Here is a 13,582-nt window from a genome sequence, read left to right as displayed (position 1 = left end):
ATTTAAATACAATTTTGTCATTTACTCTCTTTTTTTTGCATGTATTGTTTAATTATTCCATTATTTCAAATACAGAGGCAGCATCAGTGAAACAAATGCATTTTGAAATTTCCAGGCCACTGCAATCAATTTACAATTGCAAATGTAGGCTGAATTGATAGACAGAAAATGTTTTGATCACATAAGTGGAAGTTATTGTTTTACAGCAACAGGATAATGACAAAAATTGCACAGCCTAAAAAGTTAAACAACAAAGTTAAATTTAAAGTGTGACAGGACTCAAGGTAGGCAAATTTACCTATACAACAGTGATTAGGGATGGGTATTGATAAGATTTTCACGATTCCGATTCCATTTTCGATTCTGTTTAACGATTCGATTCTTTATCGATTCTTTTTTAAAAAGGAGAACACTAAGGTCCATCCATCCATCCATTCGCTTCCGCTTATCCTTTTCAGGGTCGCGGGGGGCGCTGGAGCCTATCCCAGCTGTCATAGGGCGAGAGGCAGGGTACACCCTGGACAGGTCGCCAGTCTGTCGCAGGGCCAACACACAAGGACAGACAACCATTCACCTCTCATCATGATCACCTAAATGCACAGTAATGTCAGGTTTTGTAATAAGACAGATCGCGCTGACATAATATGCACTGTTAGTTGATTATTTACCTGCCGCATTAACGGAAGAGGACGTGCAAACGTTACCGCTGCTGCTGGGTTGAGATTCACGAGTCCGGAGCGGAATTAAAAACACGACATTCATTTAAGGTCAGTGTAAGCTTTTGCATATTCGCAGTGTTTCCTCCCTTAAATGAAATATCTACTTTTCAAGCACTGCAAGTTGCCCTGTTGTCATCCGTTCTCTTAAAGTATAACCAAACTTTTGAGCGTTTGAGCCGCTTTCGCGCCATGTTTCCTGCCAGGTAAATGACGCTCCGCAACGTGGTGACGTCATTCGGGGCGACTGGAATCGATAAGGGAATCGTTTGCAAAAATGGCAAACAATTCCAAGGAATTGAAACAGTGGGAACCGGTTCTCAACAAGAACCGGTTTTCGATACCCATCCCTAACAGTGATCAAAAGTAAATTACAGATGAAGTAGTGAAAATTGCATTACTAAATAATATGTAGCCTATAAATAATAGAAAAAAAAACAGCTACAAGCAGGTATAATACATGCTATAGCTGTGACTGTTTTTATACAGTTTTATAGAGAGCAGTACGACTAGTTACCTGAAGTAAAGTGTTATGGCAGCGAGGTTGAATCACTCTGAAATAGAAGGAATTCTGGGTTGCCCATGATGGGGAGCAGTTCGTTCAGAAACCTCCTGCCCTTCACTGACTCACTCACTGAAGTCCAATTATGCTTCCAAATTGTCTTAAACTGGTGGTGGTCAGAGGGCCCGGTGGCGCCAGTGTCCGGCAGCCTCGCCTCTGTCAGTGCGCCCCAGGGTGGCTGTGGCTACAATGTAGCTTGCCATCACCAGTGTGTGAATGTGTGTGTGAATGGGTGAATGACTGGATATGTAAAGCGCTTCGGGGTCCTTAGGGACTAGTAAAAGCGCTATATAAATACAGGCCATTTAAACATGCAGAAAAAGAAAAAATCAAGATCAAGAAAATATGATTCATTAATAAATATCTTAATGTACTGAGTCAGCTTCTAACAGCTATCTTAGTAAAAGTCCAAAAACTTCTGCCAGAAACACAACACAGGAAAACAAAACCACAGGGTTTTCAAAGAAATCAATAAGAAATCAATAATGTCAAGGCCCATCCATGAGCATAGCAACTCTCGGCTAAATTGCCTTATTTTATTATAATACAAACCAGTCACGGTTTACATCATTCTTGTTTGTATACTGTGATGTCCTAGTAAAATATTTGATGGATTGCTGATTTAAGTTTATGATCTGTCACGTTTTGTTTGCCATGCCATGCAGAACTCTAATTTGTATCATAGATTGGAAACATTTTTTAAAAGGTTGAGATGACTGATGCATTATTTTGCGGTGCTTTCTGAAAAAAACTGATGTTTTTGGTTGGAAAGAAATTACACTGTTGAACAGTTTAAATTTGTTTTACAGGCAAAACTTTCATGTTATCCAGATACACACTAATGTGTTAACGCACTGTATATTTCAATGAGGCATCGGTTTATCCCTATATATAGCAGCAGTAAAGTAGACATGGTACAAGGTAGGTGTTTGTGTGTGTGTGTGTGTGTGTGTGTGTGTGTGTGTGTGTGTGTGTGTGTGTGTGTGTGTGTGTGTGTGTGTGTGTGTGTGTAGTGCATGTTTGAAGCTTTTTTATCATTATTTTCTTTTCATTATTATTCTATATTTTAAACCATCAAGACCCTTCTGCAGATATATCTCATGATGCTTGCATTTATTTGATTGATGCAATGCCAAACAATAACAATAGTAATAATAATTAAAACAGGAAAATTAATTTGCAGTGTAAAATAATAATATCCAATGAGTTAGATGATTTGGTTAACTGTTAATATTCAATTAGTTAGAAATAGAAAGATTGTTCTACAGTTTGGGAGGATGTACACACTTCAGTCAGTGACAATACAGTAAAAATACCATAGCCACCGCCTTGCAGCCATGAACATTTGGTGGTTGCTTGGTTACTGGGTTGTTTTTTTTAATGTTATTTTGTTTAATCTTCCATTGTTGTGGGATTATTATTATTTATTTATTTTTTACTTTTGTTTTTTTGTTTTATTTTGTTTTTTGTTTGTTTTTTGTAAGAACCCATGATAATGAGCGTATCTTTTCTGTGACCTGTTTTTTTTTTTTTTTTTTTGCAATACCGAACACCATTTGCCTTTCATCATTTTTGCAGTTCTGCAAAATGACATAGGCAGTCAACATACAACATACAACATTTTTGATACAACGCACCAACTGTCTCTAATTCTGGGGGTTTTGTTTTGGCTGAAATCTGAATGCAAAAAACTTATGTGACGGCAGACTGACTCTTATTGGCAACTTGTTTTGCTTTTGATGCATCAAAGTGACTTTAAGATAAATTAGTCAAGGAATTTAACAAAAATAATTCTGTCAGTATTTGTGTTTGTTTGTCTTTATCTTAAATGTTAAATTAATCTGCTCTTTCAGCCAACTATATTATAGCGATAATAATTAAACCATTAATTTAAGATTATATGGGAAAAAAATCATTCAGGCTGTAGATAAATCAACTATGCTGGTAAAGGTTTATGTTAATAACCATGGCACCTTTCTGTTTGAATAAACAGAGAGAAAAAAAAAACAGTTCCCAGCCTGTAATAATTTGCAGGCTTATTAAATGGTAAAAGACCTGCATTTGTATAGCGCTTTTCTAGTCCATAGGACCCCAAAGCGCTTTACACTACATTCAGTCATTCACACACTGGCGATAGCAAGCTACATTGTAGCCACAGCTGCCCTGGGGCGCACTAACAGAGGCGAGGCTGCCGGACACAGGCGCCACCGGGCCCTCTGACCACCACCAGCAGGCAGACATGGGGTTAGTATCTTGCCCAAGGATATTTGGCATGCAGCCAGGATGCAGCCTGGGATCGAACCATCGACTTTCTGTTTAGTAGCTGACCTGCTCTGCCACCTGAGCTACAGCCACCCCGATACCAAAGATCGGGGTGGCCACAAAGATACCAACAAGGACACTCTGGGCGTTTCCTTCATTTGCATAAATACAGACATTTTTTGCAGTCACAAAAAATGTCTATAGTCAATGTAATAATAATAATAATAATAATAATAATAATAATAATAATAATAATAATAATAGAAAAACATTATATTTAGTTTTAGATGTATAACATGGATTTGGTAGGAGTGGTAGTAATTTATTTTATCAACTAATATATTTTTAGCAAGGGTGTGTGCCCTGATATATTCCTGGAAAAAAATACAGAGCAATGGAAAATATTTTCCTATAGAAATGAACCATGACAGAAGATTTACAGAGCTACAATTTCTTTTGTGACATGCAAAACCCCTCCTGACCCATCCTTCCATACATTATTCAAACACATTCACTGATGTTTTAAAGTGCTTTATATTTTGGCCACGTAGGAGTTTATGACAGTGTCTGAATTACACGCCGTGGAAGTGAGATTCGACTGCCGATGAGGTGAGCCAATATTTTGTTTGTATTGTTTGATGTATGTTAGGTTTAAATGCCATCACTTAAAATAAGCACAACACTGTTCAGTTGCCAGTTTACTGAAAACATTGTGAAGTACCTTTGGTGAAGTAATCACCGTTTCAGCATTACTATACAAGAGTTCCTTTTTTATTTTTTTTTAACAAATCCCTGCCATTTTTCTCTGTGTTTTATTCCAGATGTCATTCAACTTTTCCTCCTATCCGAATCTTTCATCCGTCAATTCTGATCCCCTTTATAAGTATTGTCTCATTTTAAAGCCAAGCTCCTTCGTTTTTATCACATTCAGCATCACTAAAATCTTCCTCCTCCTCCCTGCCTGCATCCTCATCCTCTTCTATGGTTTTCAAAAATGGCAGCAAAACCATACTTCATCCTCAGCAACAACGATGAGTCACTATGACTGCTTCACCTACCACATAATCATCATGGAGCTGTTTGGTCTCTTTGGGTGTTTCATCTGTTGCATTGGTATTTACAGGGACTATCTCATCATAGTGGAGGTGGGGACCGCTTTAATTTCTTTCACCTGGTACGGAGAGGTGTTCTTCCACCTCCTGACCTGTTTCGAGTGCTACCTAGCAGTCGTTCACCCCATCACCTACCTGAGCCTGAGAAATAAAAGAGGCATACGAATTAGAAACATCAGCACCATCTGTGCTTGGCTGTTTTCCTCTGCAGCAATGAGTCTGGTAATATTGGGGAACTTGTTTCTGGATTGGTGCCTTTTGATATTGTCTTTAATCCTAATCTCATTCTTTAGCCTATCTGTTCTCCATGTTTTGATTCATCCAGGCCCAGGAGAACAGGGTGCAAAAAAGGAGAGGGTGGACCAATCAAAACAGAGAGCATTCTATACTATTGTCATCGTACTAGTAGTGCTTGCGTTGAGGCTTGCTTGGAATCTGGTTTGGGGTGTTATGAATGAGTCAAAGGATAGTAGTAATTGTGTTATAATAACAGTAGTTTTCTGGTTTAGTCTGCCCTCCAGTCTAGTGTTACCTCTTCTATTTTTACACAAAACGGGAAATTACTTTGTGGTGTGTAACAAAACCTAATATAAAAAAGTGAGACTTACAAAACCAAAAGGACCACAGATACAAGACGAAGATATTTTTTAACCTCTATTTATTTAAAAGCTTTGGCTCCACAGTGCCTCAGTATTACTCTGGTTCTTGAAAAACAAATCTAATGTTGGATGCTGAATTCACCTTCTCAAATTGCTGTTGAGGTTTGTCTGTCTGCCCTCTGCTAAGGTCTTGAGACAAAGTTCATGAGAGTACAGAGACAGAATCAAGCAGTTTGGTCTTGCCCAAAAGTTTTCAGGGTGCAGTGCAACTCATTACATAAATTTTATTTATTTCCATAGTGTATAGAGAACAACGTTTGTGCCAACATTTCACAAAAAAGTTAAACAGCTTGTAAATGCTTATGTATATAATGCATTCTCAGTCGCTGACATTGTTTTGTTTTCATCAAAACTGGGAAAAGACATGGTAAAAGTTTTCATCTGAATAGTATCATCTGCTGGTTTGGTATCAGAGGGTAGATTTAAATATATCACTAGCAGAGGTTTCTTTATTCTTCCATCTGATGTGATTTTATATATGGTTTTCTGTTGCAAAGATGGGTTTGGTGATGACTGAAAACATCCTCATGAAAGCGTATTTCTGTCTGTTGAGGTTATCTGTAACTTCTTTCTGTAGCCTTTTCAGTTCTCTATGTTTTGATCTAGGAGAGGTAGATGGTTGCTTGGGTGTTGAGATCTGTTTGGAGTTAGGCATCGGGTTATTCAGGGTGTAGGAAGTAAATGTTTGGTGACAGCATGTTTTGTCTGGTTGAATCTGCTCTGCACTCTGGTGTTAACATTGGGGTTTGCACTCAGAACAGGAAAATCGGTTTGCTGAGAGAACAACATCTTCACTCCACTTCTGATTTGTTTTGACAGTGTACTGTACATAAAAATGATTCATATAATTGTTGTATTTACTGCTAAACTGATTTCATAATCATATTAATCAAACTGTTATCAGAATGTCTTTCGTTTCTCATTAATTATATAGAACAATTAAAATCCCTTGGTAGAACTTGGTTTGACTCTTACTTACTTCACTGCATAGAAAATCCTTTACTAGATTAGCTTTTTCTATTTTCTTTGTAATTATCATGTACTATGTGTCATGAATGACACATAAACTTCAGCAACAACAGCAATTTCTTCCTTACCAGTGTTTGAGAAAGTTTATTTTATGAGATATAATAAAGTTTGTGTCCATGAAAAAGTAGAGTGCAAGTCTGACCTTTTCATACCGTAAAGTTATTTTAAATTATTTTTTTAAAAATTAACCATACAAAAAAAAAAATCAAATCAAATATTCAGCCCTCGTTACACCTGTTACACATGCATGCAATGATGGTTTAAAGGGAGTTTTGGATTAGTTCAGAGCAATCTCTGAGTCTAACATGTTCGCAAACCCAAACTGTACAAACAAGCAAGCAATGGTATCAAAAAAAATGAAGGAACACTAATTACTAAAGGCACATTTAAACCTTTAAACTGTTTTTCACATTTGTTTAACAATTTATATTCAGTGAATCACACATTCTGCGCTTTTGATACTCAAATTGTGTCACACAAATAGTATAAAATAACTGAATTATTGATCTGAGGGACACAAAAGAAATACAAAAATATCTTTAGGTACTAAAAGTACAATCTAAAATATGAATTGGTGATTTAAAATACTCTTTCCCTTGGAGGAAGGGTGTGGAGTTCAGTCATCCGAAAGCAGCTACTGGGTTGGGGGAGTTATGGGCTTCCCTCCTTAGAATACTGCCCTTGTGATCAGTGTGTGAAGGCCACACACTGAAGTAAGTTAACATAACAATGTTGCTGGGGTTTTGACCTTTTTGTACGTTTTCCTACTAAGCCAGGTATCCTTCTCATATTTGCATAAAAACCCAACAAGGCTCAAATTTGAATGACATTATGAGGAAAGCGGCTCTGAACTAAATTGCTTTGTTTGATTTGAATGCACACCAGGCATCGTTGACATGCATGTCATTTGAATTCTGACAAATGATCATGTTAATGGACATCGTAATGAGTTAACTTTTTATGCTTGTGTGTGTGTGTGTGTGTGTGTGTGTGTGTGTGTGTGTGTGTGTGTGTGTGTGTGTGTGTGTGCATATACTAAGGGTAAGAGTATTTATTAATAAGTAATTATACAATGTTATTTTTATGAGTTGTAAAGTGTATTTGCACTAAAAAGTTGTTTAATTTTGTGGTACACAAAGAAGAAATAGAGACTGTGTCTTTTACAATTTGCAATTGAATGTATTTCACAATTTCACTGCATATGTTTTACATGGGTTAATGTACTTCCTGTCATTCTAAAGTGATTTTTAATGTGTGGGTAAGCAAATAAACAAATACATATTCTTGAGCAAGGCTTTGTGTTATGTACAGACAGTGATAAGTAAGTAAGTTAAGTGTTTAAAAAGAGTCACAAAATGTGTAAAGAGCATAAATGTGGACCATCAACTGTTTCTGATAAGCTGGTAGAGAGATCCTTTTGATTTGTAGACTTTAGATTTAAGCTTAGCTTCAACATTTCTTTTTGTTTGTTTGTTTTTTATTCTGAGACCTTATAGAAAGCAAAGGCCAATGCAAGAATTGAATCCCGATTACCATGAAGAGGTGGCGGAGGAGGAGAATTAGATTACACAGTTTGTGTCTGGGGATTCACAATTTTATGCCTATCATACAAAGAGGCCAAGACTCAGGTTAAGCATAAAGGTGTAACAGTTGATGAACTAAACTGTAAAGTTGTTAACCACCAACCAAGACACACTTGTGGTTTCTGTATCTGATACCATCAAATGTGATTAAGAAAAAAAACAGGTTGGCTGGGTGACTGTCCCGGTACACCGTCAACCTGTTTGTGTCAGTGACACATCCGCGGAGGAAAACACTGGTAATTGGTAATACTGTTTTGAGTGTGACTACATTTCTCTAAGCACAATGCGTGCATGGTTCTAATTATGCATAGCGTGTGTGAGTGTAAGAAAACAATTTTTTCACTGGAATAACAAAGTGGCTCGAGCTGAAAGTTGACTGTCCAGTTAAGGCCTGCACTACATAGGTGGATTTTTCTTATCTATGTAACTTTAGAGTTAACCTTGTTGTTTTCAATACTATAAAGGTTGTTCCTTCTAACCGGGGTACATCACTGTTGTAACTAATGCAGCGAACCACCACCAATCAGGTCACGATCCATAATAGAGATCAACGTGTATGAACTCACAGCTTGCCAACCAATCAGATCTCCAGAAAATAGCTGATCTGCCTAAAATTCTTTAGTGTTTTCCCAGTGAGCATAGACTGTATGATGTGTATGATTTCATTCATTTTGGTACTCAAGATCCTCCATACTCCCTCCATACTTTTTCATGTATTCAGTAGTTTAAGCTTTCTAAAGATTTTAGTCATTTTTCATGTACAGATTTTAATTTTAATGTAATTTTTATAAACTGTTAATTCCTAGTTTCTTTTGATTTCTAGTTATGTTAACTTATTTTCCTCCACATTCCATCCACTTATTTTTCTTCATCATCATCATCATCATCATCATCATGACCAACATCATCTCCATCCTCAAAAAGACCCAGCAGAGGATGTACTTCCTGAGACAACTGGGGAAGTACAGTCTTCCACAGGAGCTGCTGATCCAGTTCCATACTGCGGTCATTGAGTCTGTTCTGTGCTCCTCCATCACAGTCTGGTATGGAGCAGCCACTAAACAGGACAGGAGCAGACTGCAGCGGACTGTACGGGCAGCAGAAAGGATCATCGGCGCCCCCCTGCCCTCCATCCAGGATCTGTACCTCTCAAGAACCAGGAAATGGGCAGGGAAAATCATCACAGACCCCTCACACCCTGGACACAGACTTTTTGATGTGCTGCCCTCTGGCAGACGGTACAGAAGCCTGCAGACCAGGACCACCCGACACAGGAACAGTTTCTTTCCCCTCGCCATCTCCCTTCTAAACAGTTGACCTGTCACACTGCTCCCACTGCCAGACTGCAACTGCCCCTTATGCACATTTAGTAGTATTCATTCCACCTCATTCATTTCTGTTTTATGTATATAAGTTTAGATTAGTTATTTATAGTTGGTTTACACAGCTTTGTGTATGTATGTGTATGCATGTGTAATGTATAAATAGACATGTGTGTGTGTGTGTGTGTGTGTGTGTGTGTGTGTGTGTGTGTGTGTGTGTGTGTGTGTGTGTGTGTGTGTGTGTGTGTGTGTGTGTGATTTACATTGCTGTGCTTGAGAGCCACCATCTACCGGAACCAAATTCCTTGTATGTGTCTGCACATATACTTGGCCAATAAACACGATTCTGATTCTGATCATCATCCGTAATTTGTCATATTCCTTGAAATTGTTAAAAAACATTTTTCCTCATACATAATAAAATACACAAAGACAGCAAGGCAGTTTCTTATACTTGGAGCTACTGTTATCCGAACTCTTCTTTAGATATATCACAGTTGGGCACTGCTATTTTTGGACAGTGTAACATTAAATGTTTTTTTTTTTTTTGCCTGTCCCGTTTGGATCTTTAGCCATCAGAATTGTTGTCTGAAGGCCAAGAAAGATGCCAAGTGGATCATCATGGCCTTGCCATATTGGTCCATTTGATTGACCTTTATTCTAATTATGTATTTATTTTATTTTTGTGTTTTAAAGACAGGACAGACATGACTGGGGAATAGGACAGGGAGAAAGAATGAAAGAAAGAGAGGGAGCGAAAGAAAAATAGAGGGGAGAACAGATGGTGAGAAAGGGGGGAAGAAAGAGAGAAAAACAATCAAAACACCTGGATCACCTGTATGGAGATAAAAAAAACCAGAAGAGAAAACAAACAACAAAGAGCAACATAATAAAAACAACACCATCACAATAAACTAGCTAACAGTAGATACTTTTTTAATTTCACATGTTGAGAATGAAAAAAGAAAACAAGCAGAAGAAAACGAAAGCAATAGAATAAACAACATCACGATGATCTATGGGAATATAACTGTAAATACTAAATATTAAACATTATTGTGCAGCACGTAAGATCGACAGCGCACAGTGTGCTTTGAGGTAGGAGCCAAAAAGGGTGTAGTTTGTGTGTGTGAGCACCCGTGTGTACACCTGTGAGCATGAGCGTGCTTGTTTTTTTAAAAGGTTCCTTCATGTAATGATCTGCTAGAGGGTGTGGGCACAGCCCCGTCCTCCAGGGCATGAAGCAGGTATGGAGGAGATCAAAACTCCAGACATCCAGAGGCCCCCAGAACACAAGAGACCAAGGAAGACCAACAGAGGGGCAGCCGTGCCACTGTCCCAGAAAGAGCTGAGGAGAGTCCCAGATGAGCAGCCGCGGAGCAGAAGCCAGGGGGAGTTGCAGTGACGTGCCCGTGAGCTCCGCCGGCAGCCAGCTGTGCCTGAGTGACCAAGCCCAAGGCCGAAAGGCCGAGGGCACCCCACGCCCGAAGTGGCCCGAGCGAGCCCCAGGCTCCAGGCCCCGATAAGCAGCCACCAAGGAGTGAGCCGGTGTGTACCTGGACGCCCACCCCTGGACACAAAGAACCACCAACGCACCGATGTCTGAGGGCGTCTGCCACTGGTAGGGTAAGTGGTGGGGGGAGATAGGCCTCCAAATCTTAGAGGGCCTGAGATGTCCCCAGAGAGGTGGCGTCTGACACCCGACCTGACATATAGACACAGACATACAGGCACACACAGATACAAACATCCATTCGCACCCTCATGCTCTCATATGCACTTACTCCACACTCAACCAACGTGGAGACAGACATAAAGAGACGCTGTACACACGATCACACTCCCCAAGCGTACTCTACAAACCGGGTCTAGGTACCCTTGCCCCTGGAGGGGGAAACTGCACCCAGACCCAGGTGGTGTTACCCCTTTCCCTGCGGTGGGGAGAAGCAGACCGCCCCGACTCCGCAGCAGCAGGGAGGCCCCACACCCCAGACCGCAGTCGGAAGGCCAACTCCTCCTCCTAGCCCCCCCGCTCCAGCAGGCCGCAGAGAACGGGGGTGAGAGAAGACTCCAAACCTCCCTCCACCCGCTCATTGTAGTGTTGATGCATGTGTGCTCGAAGGTGCCTTTAAAACCCAGGAGGGCATGGAGCTACCTGCCAGAGAGCAGCAGGTAAGTGCATGGTCCCTCCTGCTAGCCCTCAATGTCTACGTGTATTTAAAATTGAGGGGTGGGCAACGACGCCAGGGGTGGTCTTTTGGATTTCGTGTAGCGTGCCCACCCCCAAGATCCTATATGTATGTGTTATGAGAGTGTAAGTAATGTGAATGTCTAAGTTGTGGGATAAAATTGAGGTACAGGCAGGCAGAAGGGGACAGGTGGGGGGGGGGGGGTGGGGGGGGGGGGGGTAGCCTCCTCTGCACCCTGGTGACATACCCCTACTCCAAGGCCCTGCATGTGTGGGTGGTTGTGGTGGAGCGGGAAGAGGGAGGCAGCTGGAGATGGGGAGGGAAGGAAGGGAGGGGCAAGTGACCCCTCCCTGGGTCCAGCTCCCCCGCTGACCCCAGTAGGCACCCCCATACTCCGCGACCCACCAGGGAAAGGGGGCCCAGGCCCATCCGGACCGGGGCCCAGTACAGCAGCGCCGCCCGGCCCCACAGAGCCACCCGACCCAACCTCAGAGAAAATTGCACCCACCCCATCATCCACTCATCTTCCAGACTACACAAGACAATAGACGCCCAGCATGAGATCTTCCTCCACCTCTCCTGTATCTTCCCCTCCTGCAGAGTGAGTTCCTGAAGAGAGGAGAGCTCCTGCAAGATGTAACAACCTCCCCCACCAGTTGAAGAGCCCCCCAGGTGGCACCCTGCGCCAGGACTGGGCCCCCATACACCCACCCGCCCACAACCCCGGCAACACACCAACCAGGACCCAAGCCCCTGAGGCCCAGCCAGGGCCCCAGCCCAGAGACGGAGCGCCCCCAGAACCTCACGCCCGTCCTGGACCCACCCAGGGGCAGCCAGGCTACCAGGTCAGAAACCCACGTCCGTCAGCACAGACCCTCCCCTAGCCCCGCTGCACGCAGCCACGAGGAAACCGTCACCTAAGAGCCAACAGAGCCCTTAATAGGCCATGACCAATACCCTGGGTTGAGCCCTCCAAGGAAGATGCTCCTGGGGAATCCCCCGACGTCCTAAGCCTGTCCCTACTCCCACACCAATCACAACATTAAATCATTTTAAGGTGGTGCATTTGTAAATACTTTGGCAGGTTAAAGGCTCAAAAAGTGGGCCTCTTCATGTGAATATTGCCTTTGTGTTTGCTGATTATATAAAGTCAGATGCACTAGTACACCAAACCAATTTTATATTATCAACAATAAGGTCTAATTAACTTTGTTTGTAGTTTTGTCACTAAAACACTTGGCTACTTGACCCTTTTCAGCTGATCAGTGCATTTGTGAAAAAATTGAGACAACACAGGAAAAAAAATCCTATTCCATTATGAAACAAACAAGAAGCAAGTATTATTGCTTTTGAGATATGCAAACAGCCCACATGCCAGTTGCATTTTACTTGTAACACAATCCAAACTACACTCCATACACAAATCTTTCATCTGACTGATAGCTGTCCAGCTGCGTACAGTAATTAAAGCCAAGTCTGAAACACTGGCCACAGCAGTGGTTGGTTTCTGTGATGGTATGCATTCAATATTCGTCTTTAGTTCAGTATTGCTCTTCATTTTAAGAATTTCTCTTCAAACTGCAAATTACAGAGTTGAGGGTCTTCACATTAGCTGCTATGAATACTTTTATTGAGGAAATTTTCTTTACCTTTTACTACAGTGAACTCTACACAATGTGATAGGTTGACATTATCAATTTATGTAGAAGGAAAAAATGTGTGTAAGTTATCAGGCTACTTCAGACATAGTGTACTGTATTTAATTAAAGTTGGTCTGTTTAATGGCAAAAGTTTGACAAAAATAATTACTTAAAGAGATGTTAAACTCGGTTGTTTTTACCTTTATTTGCATAAAGTTTGTCAAGTTTTTCTAACAAAATGCAACAGAGGGTGGAATTTTTATCTTCACTTACCATCAAAGTGAATTTGCCTACTGCGATTTACATGTAAATCCTTATTACATAGAGAAGATACTTTTAATGGTTTTGTAATATGCAAAGAAACTGTCCATTCACACACACACACCCCTGATGCACAAGTACAAATACACATAAAGAACAGGGACCAAAGCCCTGCAGTCCAGTTTGGAGAGCAGCAGTCAAAAGATAAAGAAGAAACACTACTGGAAAGGTGAGTGACTGTTTTTGT

The sequence above is a fragment of the Rhamphochromis sp. 'chilingali' genome (genome assembly GCF_963969265.1).
Source record: "Rhamphochromis sp. 'chilingali' genome assembly, chromosome: 1".
In the NCBI taxonomy this organism is placed as follows: Eukaryota; Metazoa; Chordata; class Actinopteri; order Cichliformes; family Cichlidae; genus Rhamphochromis; species Rhamphochromis sp. 'chilingali'.
Note: the sequence above shows the minus strand (reverse complement) of the source record.